Below are 20,269 nucleotides of genomic sequence, written 5' to 3'. Positions count from 1 at the left end.
TGCATGAATTTACTTTCTTTTATAAATACCAGCTGAGGATAACTGCTTTTGACCACCACAAAGTACCTCCTTTTTACTGGAGTAGCTCAGGCGGGAGAGTGTTAGACTGAAGATCTGCATCCTTCGGTCCATCTCAGGTTTCAGCAACAGATGTACAAACTCTCAGATGCAAGACGCAACCATGTCCTCACGTTTCATTTGGTGCTTTTTAGAAGAATCAACAGATCATGTGTCATGCATTTTTACTATATTGATATTTTGTACATGGCTACAGTGGCATAAAAATAGCCCCTTCATAGAGAAAGTTGAAAGAAAAACGTACCTGTTTTTGCCTGGCATCAAACAAGGGACCTTTTGCGTGTGAAGCAAACGTCATAACCATTACATGACCATGCCATGTTGCACATTGACTTTCTTTTTAAGCAGAATCTTCGACTCACCTTTTGAACAACATGACTTTGAATTGCTCTTGCTAAATCCGACGTTGCGGTTCCTGGACAGAAAATTATCTAGTGCAGCCTAAAACCCTAACAGGTCCATGACCTCCATTCCAACACACACTCCTCTGGCTAGACACACCAACAATGGCAGCCACCCAAGATGGCTGCAACAGTTGACTGCTCTCTTCTCAAGACCCTCTTGCCCCCTTAAATATGATTCCTTCTCAAGTCCAAATTAGTACGCCAGAGTATGCTAGCAAAAAGTGGATCCGTTGACAACCCTCCTCTGCAGTGTCTCTAGGACCTTTGGAGTCCTGCCAGTTCAGCATTTTGTGTTGATGTGCGTTTCAAAGTTTTATTCAGGCTGAAAAGCAAGCAACAATAGCATGTCTTTTTGGAATGTTGACAGGACAGTCCTTCAGTGAACAAAAACTTGCCAGTGCACTTTGCCATATTCTGGGACTCCTTCACAGGAAATGCAGTTTCGACTGGCCATTTTGTGAAGGCTCATGGGCTGTCACACACATTAATTACCTACATCGGACAAAAAATTACTTTAAAGTTTCTGCCTGGTTTCAAACCAGGGGCCTTTTGCGTATGATGCAAATGTGATAGCCACTACACCACAGAACGCTGAGAGAGACAGTTCTTGAGGAAAGAGCCTTCCAAAAAAACCTGTTGCAGGTGCCCACTATGCTTTCCATGGGTACATGTGAATCAATGAAGCTAAAGCGGAGCCCCCAAGGGTTTTTGGTCACTTTGCTAAATACTTAAACCACAAACTTGCTTTGTTGCAGCTAAAATCCCAAACAAAAATTGTGTGTTACGTGTGAGTTGGTAATCCACAGACCACAAGATGGCAAACTTGGTCCTCGTTAGTATAGTGGCCAGTATCTCCTCTTGTTGTGCAGAAGACCAGGGTTTGATTCCCTGACGGGGAGCGCTTTTCTTTGTCATCCCTCTACACGATGCATGAATTTACTTTCTTTTATAAATACCAGCTGAGGATAACTGCTTTTGACCACCACAAAGTACCTCTTTTTTGCTGGAGTAGCTCAGGCGGGTTAGTGTTAGACTAAAGATCTGCATCTGTCGGTCCATCCCAGGTTTCAGCAACAGATGTACAAACTCTCAGATGCAAGACGCAACCATGTCCTCACGTTAGGTTCTGTGCTTTTTAGAAGAATCAACAGATCATGTGTCATGCATTTCTACTATATTGACTATTTGTACACGGTTACAGTGGCATAAAAATAGCCCCTGCATAGAGAAAGTTGAAAGAAAAACTTACCTGTTTCTGCCTGGCATCAAACAAGGGACCTTTTGCGTGTAAAGCAAACATGATAACCACTACATGACCATGCCATGTTGCACATTGACTTCCTTTTTAAGCAGAATCTTCGACTCACTCTTTGAACAACATGACTTTGAATTGCTCTTGCTAAATCCGACGTTGCGGTTCCTGGACAGAAAATTATCTAGTGCAGCCTAAAACCCTAACAGGTCTATGACCTCCATTCCAACACACACTCCTCTGGCTAGACACACCAACAATGGCAGCCACCCAAGATGGCTGCAACAGTTGACTGCTCTCTTCTCAAGACCCTCTTGCCCCCTTAAATATAATTCGTTCTCAAGTCCAAATTAGTACGCCAGAGTATGCTAGCAAAAAGTGGATCCGTTGACAACCCTCCTCTGCAGTGTCTCTAGGACCTCTGGAGTCCTGCCAGTTCAGCATTTTGTGTTGATGTGCGTTTCAAAGTTTCATTCAGGCTGAAAAGCAAGCAACGATAGCATGTCTTTTTGGAATGTTGACAGGACAGTCCTTTAGTGAACAAAAACTTGCCAGTGCACTTTGCCTTATTCTGGGACTCCTTCACAGGAAATGCAGTTTCGACTGGCCATTTTGTGAAGGCTCATGGGCTGTCACACACATTAATTACCTACATCGGACAAAAAATTACTTTAAAGTTTCTGCCTGGTTTCAAACCAGGGGCCTTTTGCGTATGATGCAAATGTGATAGCCACTACACCACAGAACGCTGAGAGAGACAGTTCTTGAGGAAAGAGCCTTCCAAAAAACCTGTTGCAGGTGCCCACTATGCTTTCCATGGGTACATGTGAATCAATTGGAGCTAAAGCGGAGCCCCCAAGGGTTTTTGGTCACTTTGCTAAATCCTTAAACCACAAACTTGCTTTGTTGCAGCTAAAATCCCACACAAAAATTGTGTGTTACGTGTGAGTTGGTCATCCACAGACCACAAGATGGCGAACTTGGTCCTCGTTAGTATAGTGGCCAGTATCTCCTCTTGTTGTGCAGAAGACCAGGGTTTCATTCCCTGACGGGGAGCGCTTTTCTTTGTCATCCCTCTACACGATGCATGAATTTACTTTCTTTTATAAATACCAGCTGAGGATAACTGCTTTTGACCACCACAAAGTACCTCCTTTTTACTGGAGTAGCTCAGGCGGGAGAGTGTTAGACTGAAGATCTGCATCCTTCGGTCCATCTCAGGTTTCAGCAACAGATGTACAAACTCTCAGATGCAAGACGCAACCATGTCCTCACGTTTCATTTGGTGCTTTTTAGAAGAATCAACAGATCATGTGTCATGCATTTTTACTATATTGATATTTTGTACATGGCTACAGTGGCATAAAAATAGCCCCTTCATAGAGAAAGTTGAAAGAAAAACGTACCTGTTTTTGCCTGGCATCAAACAAGGGACCTTTTGCGTGTGAAGCAAACGTCATAACCACTACATGACCATGCCATGTTGCACATTGACTTTCTTTTTAAGCAGAATCTTCGACTCACCTTTTGAACAACATGACTTTGAATTGCTCTTGCTAAATCCGACGTTGCGGTTCCTGGACAGAAAATTATCTAGTGCAGCCTAAAACCCTAACAGGTCCATGACCTCCATTCCAACACACACTCCTCTGGCTAGACACACCAACAATGGCAGCCACCCAAGATGGCTGCAACAGTTGACTGCTCTCTTCTCAAGACCCTCTTGCCCCCTTAAATATGATTCCTTCTCAAGTCCAAATTAGTACGCCAGAGTATGCTAGCAAAAAGTGGATCCGTTGACAACCCTCCTCTGCAGTGTCTCTAGGACCTTTGGAGTCCTGCCAGTTCAGCATTTTGTGTTGATGTGCGTTTCAAAGTTTTATTCAGGCTGAAAAGCAAGCAACAATAGCATGTTTTTTTGGAATGTTGACAGGACAGTCCTTCAGTGAACAAAAACTTGCCAGTGCACTTTGCCATATTCTGGGACTCCTTCACAGGAAATGCAGTTTCGACTGGCCATTTTGTGAAGGCTCATGGGCTGTCACACACATTAATTACCTACATCGGACAAAAAATTACTTTAAAGTTTCTGCCTGGTTTCAAACCAGGGGCCTTTTGCGTATGATGCAAATGTGATAGCCACTACACCACAGAACGCTGAGAGAGACAGTTCTTGAGGAAAGAGCCTTCCAAAAAAACCTGTTGCAGGTGCCCACTATGCTTTCCATGGGTACATGTGAATCAATTGGAGCTAAAGCGGAGCCTCCAAGGGTTTTTGGTCACTTTGCTAAATCCTTAAACCACAAACTTGCTTTGTTGCAGCTAAAATCCCACACAAAAATTGTGTGTTACGTGTGAGTTGGTCATCCACAGACCACAAGATGGCGAACTTGGTCCTCGTTAGTATAGTGGCCAGTATCTCCTCTTGTTGTGCAGAAGACCAGGGTTTGATTCCCTGACGGGGAGCGCTTTTCTTTGTCATCCCTCTACACGATGCATGAATTTACTTTCTTTTATAAATACCAGCTGAGGATAACTGCTTTTGAACACCACAAAGTACCTCTTTTTTACTGGAGTAGCTCAGGCGGGAGAGTGTTAGACTGAAGATCTGCATTCTTCGGTCCATCCCAGGTTTCAGCAACAGATGTACAAACTCTGACATGCAAGACGCAACCATGTCCTCACGTTTGATTTGGTGCTTTTTAGAAGAATCAACAGATCATGTGTCATGCATTTCTACTATATTGATATTTTGTACATGGCTACAGTGGCATAAAAATAGCCCCTGCATAGAGAACGTTGAAAGAAAAACTTACCTGTTTCTGCCTGGCATCAAACAAGGGACCTTTTGCGTGTGAAGCAAACGTGATAGCCACTACATGACCACGCCATGTTGCACATTGACTTCCTTTTTAAGCAGAATCTTCGACTCACTTTTTGAACAACATGACTTTGAATTGCTCTTGCTAAATCCGACGTTGAGGTTCCTGGACAGAAAATTATCTAGTGCAGCCTAAAACCCTAACAGGTTTATGGCCTCCATTCCAACACACACTGCTCTGGCTAGACACACCAACAATGGCAGCCACCCAAGATGGCTGCAACAGTTGACTGCTCTCTTCTCAAGACCCTCTTGCCCCCTTAAATATAATTCCTTCTCAAGTCCAAATTAGTATGCCAGAGTATGCTAGCAAAAAGTGGAGTCGTTGACAACCCTCCTCTGCAGTGTCTCTAGGACCATTGGAGTCCTGCCAGGTCAGCATTTTGTGTTGATGTGCGTTTCAAAGTCTCATTCAGGCTGAAAAGCAAGCAACGATAGCATGTCTTTTTGGAATGTTGACAGGACAGTCCTTTAGTGAACAAAAATTTGCCAGTGCACTTTGCCATATTCTGGGACTCTTTCACAAGAAATGCAGTTCTGACTGGCCATCTTGTGAACGCTCATGGGCTGTCACACACATTGATTACCTACATCGGACAAAAAATTACTTTAAAGTTTCTGCCTGGTTTCGAACCAGGGGCCTTTTGCGTGTGAGGTAAATGTGATAACCACTACACCACAGAAACCACCGAACACAGAGAGAGAAAGTTCTCGAGGAAGGAGCCTTCCAAAAAAACCTGTTGCAGGTGCCCACTATGCTTTCCATGGGTACATGGGAATCAATGGAGCTAAAGCGGAGCCCCCAAGGGTTTTTGGTCACTTTGCTAAATCCTTAAACCACAAACTTGCTTTGTTGTAGCTAAAATCCCACACAAAAATTGTGTGTTACGTGTGACTTGGTCATCCACAAACCACAAGATGGTGAACTTGGTCCTCGTTAGTATAGTGGCCAGTATCTCCGCTTGTCACACAGAAGACCAGGGTTCGATTCCCTGACGGGGAGTGTTTTTCTTTGTCATCCCTCCACACGATGCATGAATTTACTTTCTTTTATAAATACCAGCTGAGGATAACTGCTTTTGACCACCACAAAGTACCTCTTTCTTACTGGAGTAGCTCAGGCGGGAGAGTGTTAGACTGAAGATCTGCATCCTTCGGTCCATCCCAGGTTTCAGCAACAGATGTACAAACTCTGAGATGCAAGACGCAACCATGTCCTCACGTTTGATTTGGTGCTTTTTAGAAGAATCAACAGATCATGTGTCATGCATTTCTACTATATTGATATTTTGTACATGGCTACAGTGGCATAAAAATAGCCCCTGCATAGAGAAAGTTGAAAGAAAAACTTACCTGTTTCTGCCTGGCATCAAACAAGGGACCTTTTGCGTGTGAAGTAAACGTGATAACCACTACATGACCATGCCATGTTGCACACATTCACAATATTTTACTGGCCCACTTCATACTTTCGCGGAAACCAACAATTATTTCCTACCGCAAAACAGGTCACCATACGTCCACAGGCAGCTTTGCAATTTCAGTAATGTGCAAAATCAAACTCTCTGACCTAAAATATATGTACCGGTCTGTGTTAAAAGAAATGTCGAGTCGCTTTCTAACCACGCAGGAGCGGGTGCGAGCGCTGATTGTCTAATTTCAGCCGTGACTTGAGGAACCGCATTAACTCCAGCAATGCATGATGGGAGATGTCCCTCTAGGATGTTGTACTTTGTGAGTTCAAAGATTTTCAGCACCGTCAGTCATTAGCGATCACGTGTGAAAAGCTCTCCTGAGCGCGGGTTCAGCAACTCATACATACCTGGCAGGGGAGATACCATGATCAGGGTGTAAAGGACAGATACAAACCATAAACTATTAGACGGTCAAACAGAATATCAGATGTTAGAACTTGATGTATGACGGGACACAAGAGATTAGTTGTTTTTGTAAGAATGTTACAAGAAGAGTGTTGAACCTAACCAGTCACAGAGCACATGATGACTACGTTGGGATCACAGAATAAAGGATTCAATCTTTGAATATATGACTTGGCGTTTACATGAATGTGTGTCACTGAACCTCATTTAGAACTGAGCTGAGATCAGGAGATGCTTTTCATGAGTGGTTCCTGCATATGTCATACAATCTGTAGGTGGAAAGTTTGACATTGCTGTGTAGTGGAACCACATCTTAGATGTTACAAAGTATTTTACACTGAGTTTTGCGGAGATCAATATCCTGTCAAACATATGGATACATAACTTTCTAATGAATAATGAGCAGAATCTACCATTTTTACATCCATACTGGGTGCACCGTTCCCAGAAGTACTGCAATACTGGGTCGATGCGCGGAGTGGACGGAGCAAGCCCCTATTCCATCTCCCTGCTCCAAAAAACAATTTAATATATGGTCCCCGGGTAGGGGACGTATCAGATATTAAACTGATAAGAACAGATACTACACTTGATCTTAGCCAAAAGGCCGAGAAGCGATACTGCCATGACGTAGAAGCTGAAGTACACATTCTCCCAACAGTCAGTCTCAGTGACGGTGCAAACGTCTACGTTCAGTTGACCAGTAGATTAGAGTTTAGCAGTGTGGTCCAGTGGGACCAAATGCTAAGATGTGCAACGCTTACAGAAAACAAAGGGTTGTTCTTTAAATGTTTAAAGACATGGTTAGTAGGGCGCCACTGGGTCATGTGACAGGCTATTGTCCAATAGGATTCATAATAAATTGGTGCTGATGACGTTTGTCATTATTACTTCTTGTTAACTAGTCTAGCCTCATATGAGCTAATACCAACAAATCTATCATCTTTCTCACTGAAGAAAAACTGTTTGCTCGATTAATAAGTTGACAAATAAAACTGCAGCTTCCACATCTAGTGGAGAAAAGAGAAATGCATCGAAATGTAATAAATAAAACGGGTACGGTAACACTCAACTGAATGAATGAAGCTTGTATTTATTACAGTAGAATAGTTACAGAACAAATTTGAGAGCAGATTTTTTATGTGAGCCATAGCTTCATTCATGGGATTCATGCGACAGTCAACGACAATATCTTTTGAACACTTAATCAGAGGAGAGCGCGAACGCAGTCCCCCACTACCAGAAATTATGCAGTCGAGATTCCTACATTTGGGGAGATCGCAGAACCTGTTTCTACGGTAGTGCAAAGTCTACAGTCTACAGTGTGGAATGTCTACGGTCTACAGGTCACCGTAGACAGTTACGCTGTCCGATTCGTCGGGGCTGAGTCGACACGCGGACCCCCAACAACCAATCACAGCGCTCCTTTCCAAAGGTACAGTAAACACATCGGCTGGACAGAAGCTGACTTTTTTTTTTGCCGGACACCAGATTTTATTCCTGTACGTTGCTTAACCCTCACGCAGCCTTCGAGGGGGTCAGTCTGACCCCACGAGACAAACTATGAAACTTTTGATTCTTTTTACGTTTTTTGGCCACAAGGCACCTACGCGTCGCAGGATCCGCGGCGGCTCGGTCACCCCTCCCTTCTTCGTCACAGGCCCGTCCCTCGTCCTCCCGGGGTCTGGCGCGACCCCAGCCCACGGAATCTCCCCGCCAGGCGTCCTCCCGGGGTCAGGCGCGACCCCAGCTCCCTGTACCTCCCCGTCCCGTGTCCTCCCGGGGTCCGGCACGACCCCAGCCCGCTGTACCTCCCCGTCCCACATCCTCCCGGGGTCCGGCGCGACCCCAGCTCGCTGTACCTCCCCGCCCCTCGTCCTGCCGGGGTCCGGCGCGACCCCGGCCCATGGAACCTCCCCGTCCCGCGTCCTCCCGGGGTTCGTCGCGACCCAAGCCCACGGAACCTCCCCGTCCCGCGTCCTCCCGGGGTCCGTCGCGACCCAAGCCCACGGAACCTCCCCGTCCCGCGTCCTCCCGGGGTCCGGCGCGACCCCAGCCCCCTGTACCTCCCCGTCAGGCGTCCTCCCGGGGTCCGGCGTGACCCCAGCCCACGGAACCTCCCCGTCAAGCGTCCTGCCGGGGTCTTGGCGCCGCGTTAGAAACCCATTCTTTCGTAGCTCTCATTGTGGCGTTCGTGTGCAGCCTTGTTCATTGTGGCCATTTGCTAAATTTTCGTGCCCAGAGCGAGTCGCTGCGTGTGAAGAGCCGATGGCATCGATGTTTCCACAGCGAGTCACTGATCAGCGCGCTGCTGTTGGCAGGTTTAGTTGAGGTTAGGGTGGTCTGTCGAGGAGCTCCCGCCCCCTGCGACTTGTCCACCGGTCTGCGGGGGAGTTGAGCCTGGTTGTAAACCTCCACACGGTGCGGTTCTCAGAGTAATGGCTGTCTACAAGAAGACGGAACATCTGGCAGATGTGGTCCGCAGGTGTCCACATCACCAGAATGGAGACGGTAAGAAAAGCGTTTCAGTGAAATAATACCTTCTGTTTTAAAATGTTTGTTAAAAGAAAACGAGAGAGAGAGATGCTTTGGCTTTGTTTTTCCTTTTCAGCTGCAGACCATCGCAGTCATCAGTGATCAGAGTGGAGGGCAGCCAAAGGCCTCAGTATCTTGAGGATTACAACACAAAAAGGCACAGTGTGACTGTTCCCTATGAGCCGCCCCAGGTATCACTGCCTCTCACTTCTGACCTTTCCCCTAACGTAGCAATTAAATGTTATTATTCTGTTGTGCCTCTCGTTCCGCTTTCACGGTTTGTCATCCCTGAAATTACCTGTGCACTAAACGACTACTATCCTGCATGTGTTTCAGCCGGGCTCAGAGATCACCACAATCCTGTTCAACTTCATGTGCAACAGCTCCTGCATGGGAGGCATGAACCGCAGACCCATCCTCACCATCCTGACCCTTGAGACTTCAGAGTACGTATGGTTTCATCTACCAGGATTGGTGTGAGCTGAAATGTATTTGCTGGATAAAGAGTAGTGTTACATGGAAACCGAGGGTCGACGTGGTGTAACTTGATCTCCTGCTTTATGTATTTGCCTGTTTTATGTTTATTTTGTTTCTAAATGTAACTTGAAGTTGAAGTTGTGCATCACTGTTATCCCACCTCAAAGATAGCTTTTGCACCCTTAGTAAATGTTTTTCTACTGTCTTTTAGCGGACAACTTTTGGGCCGAAGATGCTTCGAGGTGCGTGTCTGCGCGTGTCCCGGCAGGGATCGTAAAACAGAGGAGGCAAATAGTGCCAAACTTCAGACAGGGGCCAAACAAGTGAAGAAAAGAAGTATGTGTTTGTTTATTAATGCTGGGTTTGTCTTTGCACCTTGGCTGTCTTCTATCTTACGGATCACGTTTTGCTTTTCTAGAAAGTGCCCCAGCAACAGATCCTGATATGTGCAAAAGGAAGTCTGGTTCAAGCACAGACGAGGAGGAAGTACTTATGTTGCCAGTTAGTACACACACAAAGTATTTAAAAAAACTAGTGTTGTCACAGAATTGCAGCTCTCAATTTAAATCCTTTTTTTTTCTGCAGGTTAAAGGCCGTGAGCGCTAAAACATGTTAAAAAAGATAAATGATGCATTAGAACTGGCTGAAAAAGAGGCGTAAGTATCTTTAAACTACAAGACACACACACACACACACACACACACACACACACACACACACACACACACACACACACACACACACACACACACACACACACACACACACACACACAGAGAAACTGTGATCGGATGTCACTTTGATAAACATTAGCTGCTACGGAACAGTTGCATGAGACTTTCAGCATTGCATAGCTGTAGTGTTAAATACTTTTCCCTTAAACCAGACGTGTCCCATCTCTGTTCTGCATGGTCACTGTTTGTTTCCTCTCTCCACAGTAAAAACAAAACCAGGGCTTCTAAGGAACTGCTGCCGTCCAGTGGAAAGCGCGTCTTGCAAAAGGCAGAACGAAGCGACAGCGACTAGTTGCAATCTGCCTTCTTTTAACCGCCATGTACGAGTACGAACATCTACGATCATGAATTATTGTTTACCTCCCTTTGATGTTTCTACATTAATTCCTGCCATCAGTCTGAGGGCATACGTTGAGCAGTAACGTATTAACGATTCAGTGGGGCTTTACTATTTTTAACTACAAAGCCCTTTAAATAGTTTTTTTTTTATCTCCTGCAGGTTATGTTCAGTGTTGCTTCCTGGCCAACATCCCTCAGCAGGAGGCTGCACGATCATCGAGTTCAGATGAACTGCGCGACCCCAGCCCCCTGTACCTCCCCGTCCCTCGTCCTGCCGGGGTCCGGCGCGACCCCAGCCCACGGAACCTCCCCGTCCCTCATCCTGCCGGGGTCCGGCGCGACCCCAGCCCACGGAACCTCCCCATCCCTCATCCTGCCGGGGTCCGGCGTGACCCCAGCCCCCTGTACCTCCCCGTCCCGCATCCTCCCGGGGTCAGGCGCTACCCCAGCCCCCTGTACCTCCCCGTCAGGCGTCTTGCCGGGGTCCGGCGCGACCCCATTTTTTTTGTTTTTTATTTTTCCTTCTCCTTTCCTCCCCTTTACCTCCACCCGTGCCACAGGCCCACTGATGATGAACATGATGATGATGACGAACATGATGATGATGATGATGATGATGATGATGATGCAAGCAGACAGCTGCGTGCAAGGGCTGACCATTTTAAACGAAAAATAAAACAGACCAAACAGGCAAAAACATTTGATTAAATGCCAAAAGTTTATTTAATAATATAAAACAGTTATGAAATAAACGAGTACAAGGCGCATTCCGTACAGTATAATTTAATCGGTACGCGTAAAGCAACAGAGGCAGGCGTAGAAAGAAATTGAATACGGCCCTTTTTTTGTTTTTTTTAATCTTCATCAACGGGATTCTCGGCTCATCAAAACTTGACGCGAAGCAACTTTCGCAGCAGCGCCAGCATCAGTATCCCGCAGCGTTGGTTGTGGCTCTCGCTCCGCCGCGAGCCGCACACGACGCAGGGCATATCGTAGCCAAAGCCGACATGGCCTTCCACGGCCTCCTTCAGCATCAACTCGGGGAACGCCACGTAGCCCCTTCTGTAACGCTCCTTGCCTATCATTGCTTTCCGGACGCTTTCTCTGCCAGAGAACTTTTTCGCCAGGAAGTCGCACTCCTCCACTCCGGCAACGTGCACGTGATACACATGCTCTCTCAGCATGTTGTCACCCGCTACGAAACGGGAAAGCCTGACGCCGCACGCATCACACACGTGAGTGTCTACGGTGTCCAGCTCATACGACATGCCCTCACGGCTGCCCAGCTCCCTGAACAGGTTGTCCGCAGTGCGAGGGCCGACCACGCTCCTCTCGCTCTGCCTTTTCGTGTACAGCAGAGGCTTGCGCCCGTAGTCGTCGTCCAGCTGGGTGTCGGTCAGGTACGCCGTGAATCTCTCGCAAACTTCTTTGCATCTGTCGCGGTGTCGTCTCCCCGCGCCGGCACAGATGACGCATCGCTTTACGTTTAGCAGGTAACATTTGCCACCGCTGGCAAATAAGAGGGCGTCCGGAAACGCCACCATGCCGTGGGCGAACCTGAGTTCGTCCAGGTCCAAGGCCAATTGATCCGGTGACAGGTGGCGGTGCCTGTAATGAGCCTTGACACGAGCACACCGTCCGTCGCTGGCCAGGATGTGTTTGTCCAACAAGGCCCTCAAGGCACCCTCAGCGGCCAGAGCGTTCCCACGCGAACAATCGCACTCCAGACCTTCGCCTAGGCCTCCTTCCGGGTCTGGGAATCCGCTATGATCCAACGGGCACGGGGTTCCCTCTTCTTCTACGCGAAGGCGCAGACAGTCTGTGGTCCGCTCGAGCCGCAGCTCGAACACCGCGCAGCCGTCAGTTTGCAGGTCACCTTCTTCTTGAGAGGCCATAGCGTTGGAACCTTTCGACGAGACTGTGGATAAACGCTCGTTCCAAGCTTGTCAGGTGAAGTGGTACTGCGACGTATTCTCTCTGCGACTTTTAAGGTTCGCCGCACCTCCCTCCCCCCCCTGCACACAGGCACCCAACCCAAAATCTGAACCAGCGAGGGATCCTCCAACCGGCTCATCGTCATCTCACCGCCAGACAACTCCTCCTGAACCGTCCTCCACTTTGTCCAACGTGGAAAAAGTCCTCCGACCGGGGCAATTTATTCCCACCAGGAGGATCCTCCAACTCGGAAAAATCCTGGGAAACCTGGGAAATCGAGGGAAAAACTTGTGTAAACTTGTGTAAAAATTGGAAATGAGGCGGCGACTGGTCAATAGGTTCCGCCGCAGCGCTCCTATCATTGAGACTGGTGGAATAGCGTTGACACAATAGCGCAGACCTCCGTGCCCGCAGCAGCCACGCTCCCCATACATGTAAAATATAAAAAAAAAATTGATTTCACCACCCACCCGTCCCGCATCCTCCCGGGGTCTGACGCGACCCCACGCTCGCACACACACACACACACACACACACACACACACACACACACACACACACACACACACACACACACACACACACACACATTATTTGAATATTATTATATTATGAGGGAGAAAATAAAGACCAAATAAGCAAAACCTTTGATTAAATACTAAATATTTATTAAATATAAAACAGTAATCAAAGAAAGGGGTACACAATGCATTCATATGCACTCATATTCAAATTCATATTAAAACCTCAGAGAGACCGAAATCATCTCACCACCAGAGAACTCGGGAACCGTTCTCCACTTTATCCAACGTGAAAAATCCTCCAACGTGGCAGTTTATCCCACCGGAAGGATTCCTCCAACGCGGTGAAGATTCCTCCAACTTGGAAACTCGGTGTTTGTGTGTGTGTGTGCTTTCACCTGCAAATTATTTCACCACGACCCTCACATTCCGCATCCTCCCTAGGTCCAACACGACCCCATGCTCCGCGCACACACACACACACACACACACACACACACACACACACACACACACACACACACACACACACACACACACACACACACACACACACACTTTCTCCACTTTATCCAACTTGAAAAATCCTCCAACCTGGCAGTTTATCCCACCAGAAGGATTCCTCCAGCGTGGTGGAGATTCCTCCAACTTGGAAACAAGACCCCACACGCACGCACGCACGCACGCACACACATTTTCTCCACTTTATCCAACGTGAAAAATCCTCCAACCTGGCAGTTTATCCCACCAGAAGGATTCCTCCAGCGTGGTGGAGATTCCTCCAACTTGGAAACAAGACCCCACACGCACGCACGCACGCACGCACGCACACACATTTTCTCCACTTTATCCAACGTGAAAAATCCTCCAACGCGGCAGTTTATCCCACCAGAAGGATTCCTCCAGCGTGGTGGGAAAAAATCATCTAACCTGGGTTTGTCCAACGTGAAAAATCCTCCAACGTGGCAGTTTATCCCACCAGAAGGATTCCTCCAACGTGGTGGAGATTCCTCCAACTTGGAAACTTGTGTTTGTGTGTGCTTTCACCTGCAAATTATTTCACCACCCTCACGTAGCTTGGACTAAAAACAAACAAAAAAAGAGAAAACCGGTCTTACTTATGAGTTGGTGTTAGGGAGACGCTTGCGTGCCCGCGTTTCCTGCATGCTTGCGTGCCTGACCCCCTGCTCATTGGCCTGCCTGCCTGCCTGCCAGCCTGCCAGCTTGTCTGCCAGCTTTGCGCTCTCTCTTCATGACCGCTGCTCGTTTCACCGCCGCACAGGTTCTAGAGCAGATTTTTTTAAGCCAATCTAATGACGACTCTGAACCAGAAGAGGAATCTTGACGTGTCAAGTGAAGAAGAGAAAGAAAAAGGAGAAGCAGAAGAAGCAGATACAGCAGGACCAGAAACAGATGAAGGACAAAAAGACAGCGAGGGATGTGATCTAAGGCTGGACACTTCAGATGAAGAAGTTGATGATGAAGAATATAATGATGATGATGATGAAGAAGTTGATGATGAAGAATATAATGATGATGATGATGATGAAGATGATGATGAAATAATAGAAAATGTGCAAAGACTGGAGCAAATAGAACTCGAGGATGAGGATGAAGAAGAAGAAAAAGAAGAAGAAGAAGAAGATAAAACTTTTATCTCTAAAGACGGGAAAATAAAATGGTCCTCCGCTGCGTTTCGCAACGGCGAGGAAGCGAGGAACGTCCCTCTTAGTCCTCTTTCTGCCCAGGGACCCACAGAGTACGCGGCGGCTCAGGCGGTCGACTTTGAATCGACCTTCCGCATGTTTGTGACCCCGGCGGTGGAAAGGATCGTCCTGGAGAACACCAACCTGGAGGGCTCTCGAAAGCTCGGGAGCGCCTGGAAGGGCATGGACGAGGTCGACCTGCGAGCCTACTTGGGCCTCCTGATTTTGTCCGGCGTCTACAGGTCCCGAGGGGAGGCCGTGGCCAGCCTGTGGGACGCCGAGAGCGGCAGGGCCATTTTTCGCGCCACGATGTCGCTCAAGTTGTTTCACGCTTACTCGAAGCTGTTGCGTTTCGACGATCGCCAAACGAGACCCACCAGGCGAGCGACGGACAAACTGGCAGCCGTGAGAGAGGTCTGGGACGCGTGGGTGGAGCGGCTGCCCAGCCTCTACGACCCGGGTCCTAACGTGACGGTGGACGAGCAACTGGTACCTTTCAGAGGTAAAGCAAAAAAAAAAAAAAAAAAAACATGCAGACACAGACACAGACATACAAACACAGGCAGACACACACACACACACACACACACACATGCAGACATGCAGACACAGGCACAGACACACACACATACACACACAGGCACATAGACACAAAAAAATATATTTTTAAAAATCTCACCTTTATTTTTTGTAGGTCGTTGCTCTTTCAGACAGTACATGCCTAGCAAGCCAGCAAAATACGGCCTCAAGTTTTGGGTGGCGTGCGACGCCAAGTCCAGCTACGCTTGGAAGATGCAGCTATACACAGGCAAGCCAGGAGGAGGAGGAGGAGGAGGAGGAGGAGAAAAGAGAGCTTCTAAAAAAAAGCAGGGCCAGCGGGTCGTGCTGGACGTCACAGAAGGGCTCGCCGGGCCTCGCAACGTGACGTGCGACAACTTTTTCACTTCCTACGAACTGGGCCAGCGGCTCCTGCGCAGGGAGCTCACCATGCTCGGTACGGTTCGCAAGAACAAGCCGGAATTGCCGCCGGCGCTCCTCTCGGTCAAGGGCAGGAGCGCCTTCTCCTCCGCGTTTGCCTTCACTCCCAGCACCGTCCTGGTGTCCTACGTGCCCAAGAAAAACAAAAACGTGATCCTGATGAGCACGCTACACTCGGCCGCCACGGCCGCCGACGACGTCCTCCTCGTCGACGCAGGACGGCGGGACAAAAAGCCCTTTGCCGTCCTAGACTACAACGCCACCAAGGGAGGCGTAGACAACCTGGACAAGGTGATAGGAACCTACAGCTGCAGGAGAAAGACGGCGCGCTGGCCCGTGGCGGTGTTTCACAACGTCCTAGACGTGTCTTGCTACAACGCTTTCAGTCGTGTGGCGGGAGGCCCACCCGGACTGGATGCCCGGCAACCGCAGCAAGAGGAGGGTGTTTCTAGAGCAGCTGGGCAAGGCGCTCGTGACTCCTCTCATCCGCAGAAGGCGCCATCCGCCTCGCGGCGAAGCGTCCGCCTCGCTCGTGCGGACGCTTCAGAAGGGGGTTCGGGACACCCGTGCGGGTCCTCCTCCCGCTCCCTGTCCTGCTCTTCCGGACTCGGGGCAGCAGCAACAGCAGCAGGAGCAGCAGGAGCAGGAGCAGCAGGAGCAGCAGCAGCAGCAGCAGCAGCAGCGGCAGGCCCTCACCGCAGACCTCGTCTGGGGTGAAGACGGGGACGATGAGGGTGACGGAGGAGAACACGACGGCCTCGGTTCCACCGCTAGCGACCGGGCGCAAAAGGGCAAGAGGAAAAGGTGTCAAATTTGTCCGCGCGCGAGGGACCGCAAAACAAACAACGTTTGCCATCGGTGCGAGAGATACATCTGCCACAGACATTTGCTCTTCTGCTGTTCAGACTGCGCCCCTCGCTCCTGAAGATAATTTGTTTGTTCATTAGCAAATGAAATAATAATAATAATAATAATAATAATAATAATAATAATAATCATAATACTAATAATATTCCGTGTGTTTTATACTATTGTTGATGTTTTTGTTGTTGTCAGTGTAGTAACACTATTTACAAACAAAGTGTAACATGTAAAAGAAAAATAATTAATAAAATAAAGCAAAAGCATTTGAATTAGGGTATTTTGTTTTTTTTTTCTCCAACCTGGGAAGTTTCCAACTTGGAAACACACAACGTCACGGCCCTCCTTGTATTCCCACACACACACACACACACACACACACACACACACACACACACACACACACACACACACACACACACACACACACACACACACACACACACACACACACACAAATTCTCCAGACAGAGATTCTCCATCCTCCAACCTGTGGATCCTCCTAACCTGCACGTTCGCTTTCCTCCTGGGGTCCGGCGTGACCCCCACCTCCCTCCTCCTAACCTGCACGTTCGCTTTCCTCCTGGGGTCCGGCGTGACCCCCACCTCTCTCCTCCTAACCTGCACTTTCTGTGTCCTCGTGGGGTCGAGTGTGACCCCCCCCCCCCCCTCTCTCCTCCTAACCTGCACTTTCTGTGTCCTCGTGGGGTCCGGCGTGACCCCCAGCTACCTCCTCCTAACCTGCACTTTCTGTGCACTCGTGGGGTCTGGCGTGACCCCCACCTCCCTCCTCCTAACCTGCACTTTCTGTGTCCTCGTGGGGTCCGGCGTGACCCCCACCTCTCTCCTCCTAACCTGCACTTTCTGTGTCCTCGTGGGGTCCGGCGTGACCCCCTCCTCTCTCCTCCTAACCTGCACTTTCTGTGTCCTCGTGGGGTCGAGCGTGACCCCCAGCTACCTCCTCTTAACCTGCACCTTCTGTGCACTCGTGGGGTCTGGCGTGACCCCAGCTACCTCCTCCTAACCTGCACTTTCTGTGCACTCGTGGGGTCTGGCGTGACCCCCACCTCCCTCCTCCTAACCTGCACTTTCTGTGTCCTCGTGGGGTCCGGCGTGACCCCCACCTCACTCCTCCCAACCTGCACGTTCGCTTTCCTCCTGGGGTCCGGCGTGACCCCCTCCTCCCTCCTCCTAACCTGCACGTTTTGTGTCCTCGTGGGGTCTGGCGTGACCCCCACCTCCCTCCTCCCAACCTGCACGTTCGCTTTCCTCCTGGGGTCCGGCGTGACCCCCACCTCTCTCCTCCTAACCTGCACGTTCTGTGTCCTCGTGGGGTCCGGCGTGACCCCCACCTCTCTCCTTCTAACCTGCACGTTCTGTGTCCTCGTGGGGTCTGGCGTGACCCCCTCCTCCCTCCTCCTAACCTGCACGTTCGCTTTCCTCCTGGGGTCTGGCGTGACCCCCTCCTCCCTCCTCCTAACCTGTACGTTCGCTTTCCTCCTGGGGTCCGGCGTGACCCCCACCTCTCTCCTCCTAACCTGCACGTTCTGTGTCCTCGTGGGGTCTGGCGTGACCCCCTCCTCCCTCCTCCCAACCTGCACGTTTGCTTTCCTCGTGGGGTCCGGCGTGACCCCCACCTCTCTCCTCCTAACCTGCACGTTCTGTGTCCTCGTGGGGTCTGGCATGACCCCCTCCTCCCTCCTCCTAACCTGCACGTTCTGTGTCCTCGTGGGGTCCGGCGTGACCCCCTCCTCCCTCCTCCCAACCTGCACGTTCGCTTTCCTCCTGGGGTCCGGCGTGACCCCCACCTCTCTCCTTCTAACCTGCACGTTCTGTGTCCTCGTGGGGTCTGGCGTGACCCCCTCCTCCCTCCTCCTAACCTGCACGTTCGCTTTCCCTCCTGGGGTCCGGCGTGACCCCCTCCTCCCTCCTCCTAACCTGCACGTTCGCTTTCCTCCTGGGGTCCGGCGTGACCCCCTCCTCCCTCCTCCTAACCTGCACGTTCGCTTTCCTCCTGGGGTCTGGCGTGACCCCCTCCTCCCTCCTCCTAACCTGTACGTTCGCTTTCCTCCTGGGGTCCGGCGTGACCCCCTCCTCCCTCCTCCTAACCTGCACGTTCGCTTTCCTCCTGGGGTCCGGCGTGACCCCCAGCTACCTCCTCCTAACCTGCACTTTCTGTGTCCTCGTGGGGTCCGACGTGACCCCCTCCTCCCTCCTCCTAACCTGCACGTTCGCTTTCCTCCTGGGGTCTGGCGTGACCCCCACCTCCCTCCTCCCAACCTGCACGTTCGCTTTCCTTCTGGGGTCCGGCGTGACCCCCTCCTCCCTCCTCCTAACCTGCACGTTCTGTGTCCTCGTGGGGTCTGGCGTGACCCCCTCCTCCCTCCTCCTAACCTGCACGTTCGCTTTCCTCCTGGGGTCTGGCGTGACCCCCACCTCCCTCCTCCTAACCTGCACGTTCGCTTTCCTCCTGGGGTCCGGCGTGACCCCCAGCTACCTCCTCCTAACCTGCACTTTCGGTGTCCTCGTGGGGTCCGGCGTGACCCCGACCACCACCCCCCACTGCACATCCTCACCCACTTGTGGGGTCAGATGTAAAACCCTCCTCCGTTGCCCTCGTGGGGTCTAAAAATGAGAGCTGCGTGAGGGTTAAAGTTGTTAAATTTCATACGATAGTTTGGGTTAAAATGTGATCATCTTAAAAGCGACAGTACTATATTTCTTTTTTTCTTCTTCTTCTTCTTCTTTTTTTCCTCGGGCGCCGGTCGAGCTGGCTGCTGGTCACAACAGCTCCTGTCCTCTTACTTCTATTTATTACTTTCTTCACCTACTCAAGTTTGTCTTTCTAGTGTTTTGTTAGTAGCATTAGTGTACACAACCTGTACACAGCTTTTATATAGTTTTTCTAAGTTTGGCGCAGTACAAACGCTGTTTTAAATCTACGATGTGCGTCGGGGTCAGAGCGCGCATTGTTTACACCGCGGAGCAGCTGATCGCGCTGCGCAGCGCCGTAGTTCTGCCCAGAGACAGACACGAGATCACCGCTGAGGTGCTGGTGAAGACCCGACGTGGGCGCCGCGCCGGAAAACTACGACGGGAGAAAACGAGACGCTTCAGGCCAAGAGGAAGGGAGGGGGTCTGGCTGTGTTTGTGAACATCAGGTGGTGTATGTCAAAATGAAGCCGTGTAACAGAGACATTGAGCTGTTAGCGGTGGGCATGAGGCCATTCTACCTGCCACGGGAGTTCACACACACGTTATAATAATTGCTGTGTACGTCCCACCCTCCGCTAACGCTGACACAGCTTTTGAGACCCTGCTCTCAGTCACCAGCAGGCTGCAAACACAGCACCCACAGGCCCTCTTCCTGATCTCTGGGGACTTTAACCATGCACCTCCCTCAGCTGCTCTGCCTACATACACCCAGTATGTGACCTGCCCCACCAGAGACAATAAAACCTTGGACTTATTCTACGCCAACACCAAAGAGGCCTACACTGCATCCTGCCTCCCACCACTGGGCAGAGCTGACCACAACATCCTGCATCTCCTGCCTGTGTATAAACCTGTTGTACACAGGCAGCCGGTGGTGCCCCGCACAGTGAAGAGGTGGACAGCTGAGAGCGAGGAGGCTCTCAGGGACTGTTTTAAACACCACTGTGTGGACGGAGCTCTGCGAGCCACATGG

At 49.9% G+C, this 20,269-nt stretch overlaps 1 long non-coding RNA gene, 2 other non-coding genes and 1 pseudogene across 3 annotated transcripts; 2 read left to right on the top strand and 2 right to left on the bottom strand.

Moving 5' to 3' along the window:
• Nucleotides 1-5,228: 5,228 nt before the first annotated feature.
• On the bottom strand, nt 5,229-5,301 carry trnav-cac (transfer RNA valine (anticodon CAC)). Its single transcript has one exon. It is a non-coding gene; the product is annotated as a tRNA-Val (tRNA).
• Nucleotides 5,302-6,923: 1,622 nt separating this feature from the next.
• Nucleotides 6,924-7,114, bottom strand: LOC114850202 (U2 spliceosomal RNA). The gene has a single exon (XR_003784785.1). It is a non-coding gene; the product is annotated as a U2 spliceosomal RNA (small nuclear RNA).
• Nucleotides 7,115-10,104: 2,990 nt separating this feature from the next.
• LOC129603733 (uncharacterized) lies at nt 10,105-11,279 on the top strand. The gene is made up of 3 exons (XR_008693937.1): nt 10,105-10,163; nt 10,446-10,561; nt 10,741-11,279. It is a non-coding gene; the product is annotated as an uncharacterized LOC129603733 (long non-coding RNA).
• A 914-nt stretch (nt 11,280-12,193) lies between these two features.
• On the top strand, nt 12,194-16,992 carry LOC129603738 (piggyBac transposable element-derived protein 4-like; annotated as a pseudogene).
• The last annotated feature ends 3,277 nt before the right edge of the window (nt 16,993-20,269 follow it).

The sequence above is a fragment of the Betta splendens genome, chromosome 24 (genome assembly GCF_900634795.4).
Source record: "Betta splendens chromosome 24, fBetSpl5.4, whole genome shotgun sequence".
Classification (NCBI taxonomy): Eukaryota; Metazoa; Chordata; class Actinopteri; order Anabantiformes; family Osphronemidae; genus Betta; species Betta splendens.
The sequence above is the reverse complement of the archived record's forward strand: the minus strand, read 5'-3'. Positions and strand labels throughout refer to the sequence as shown.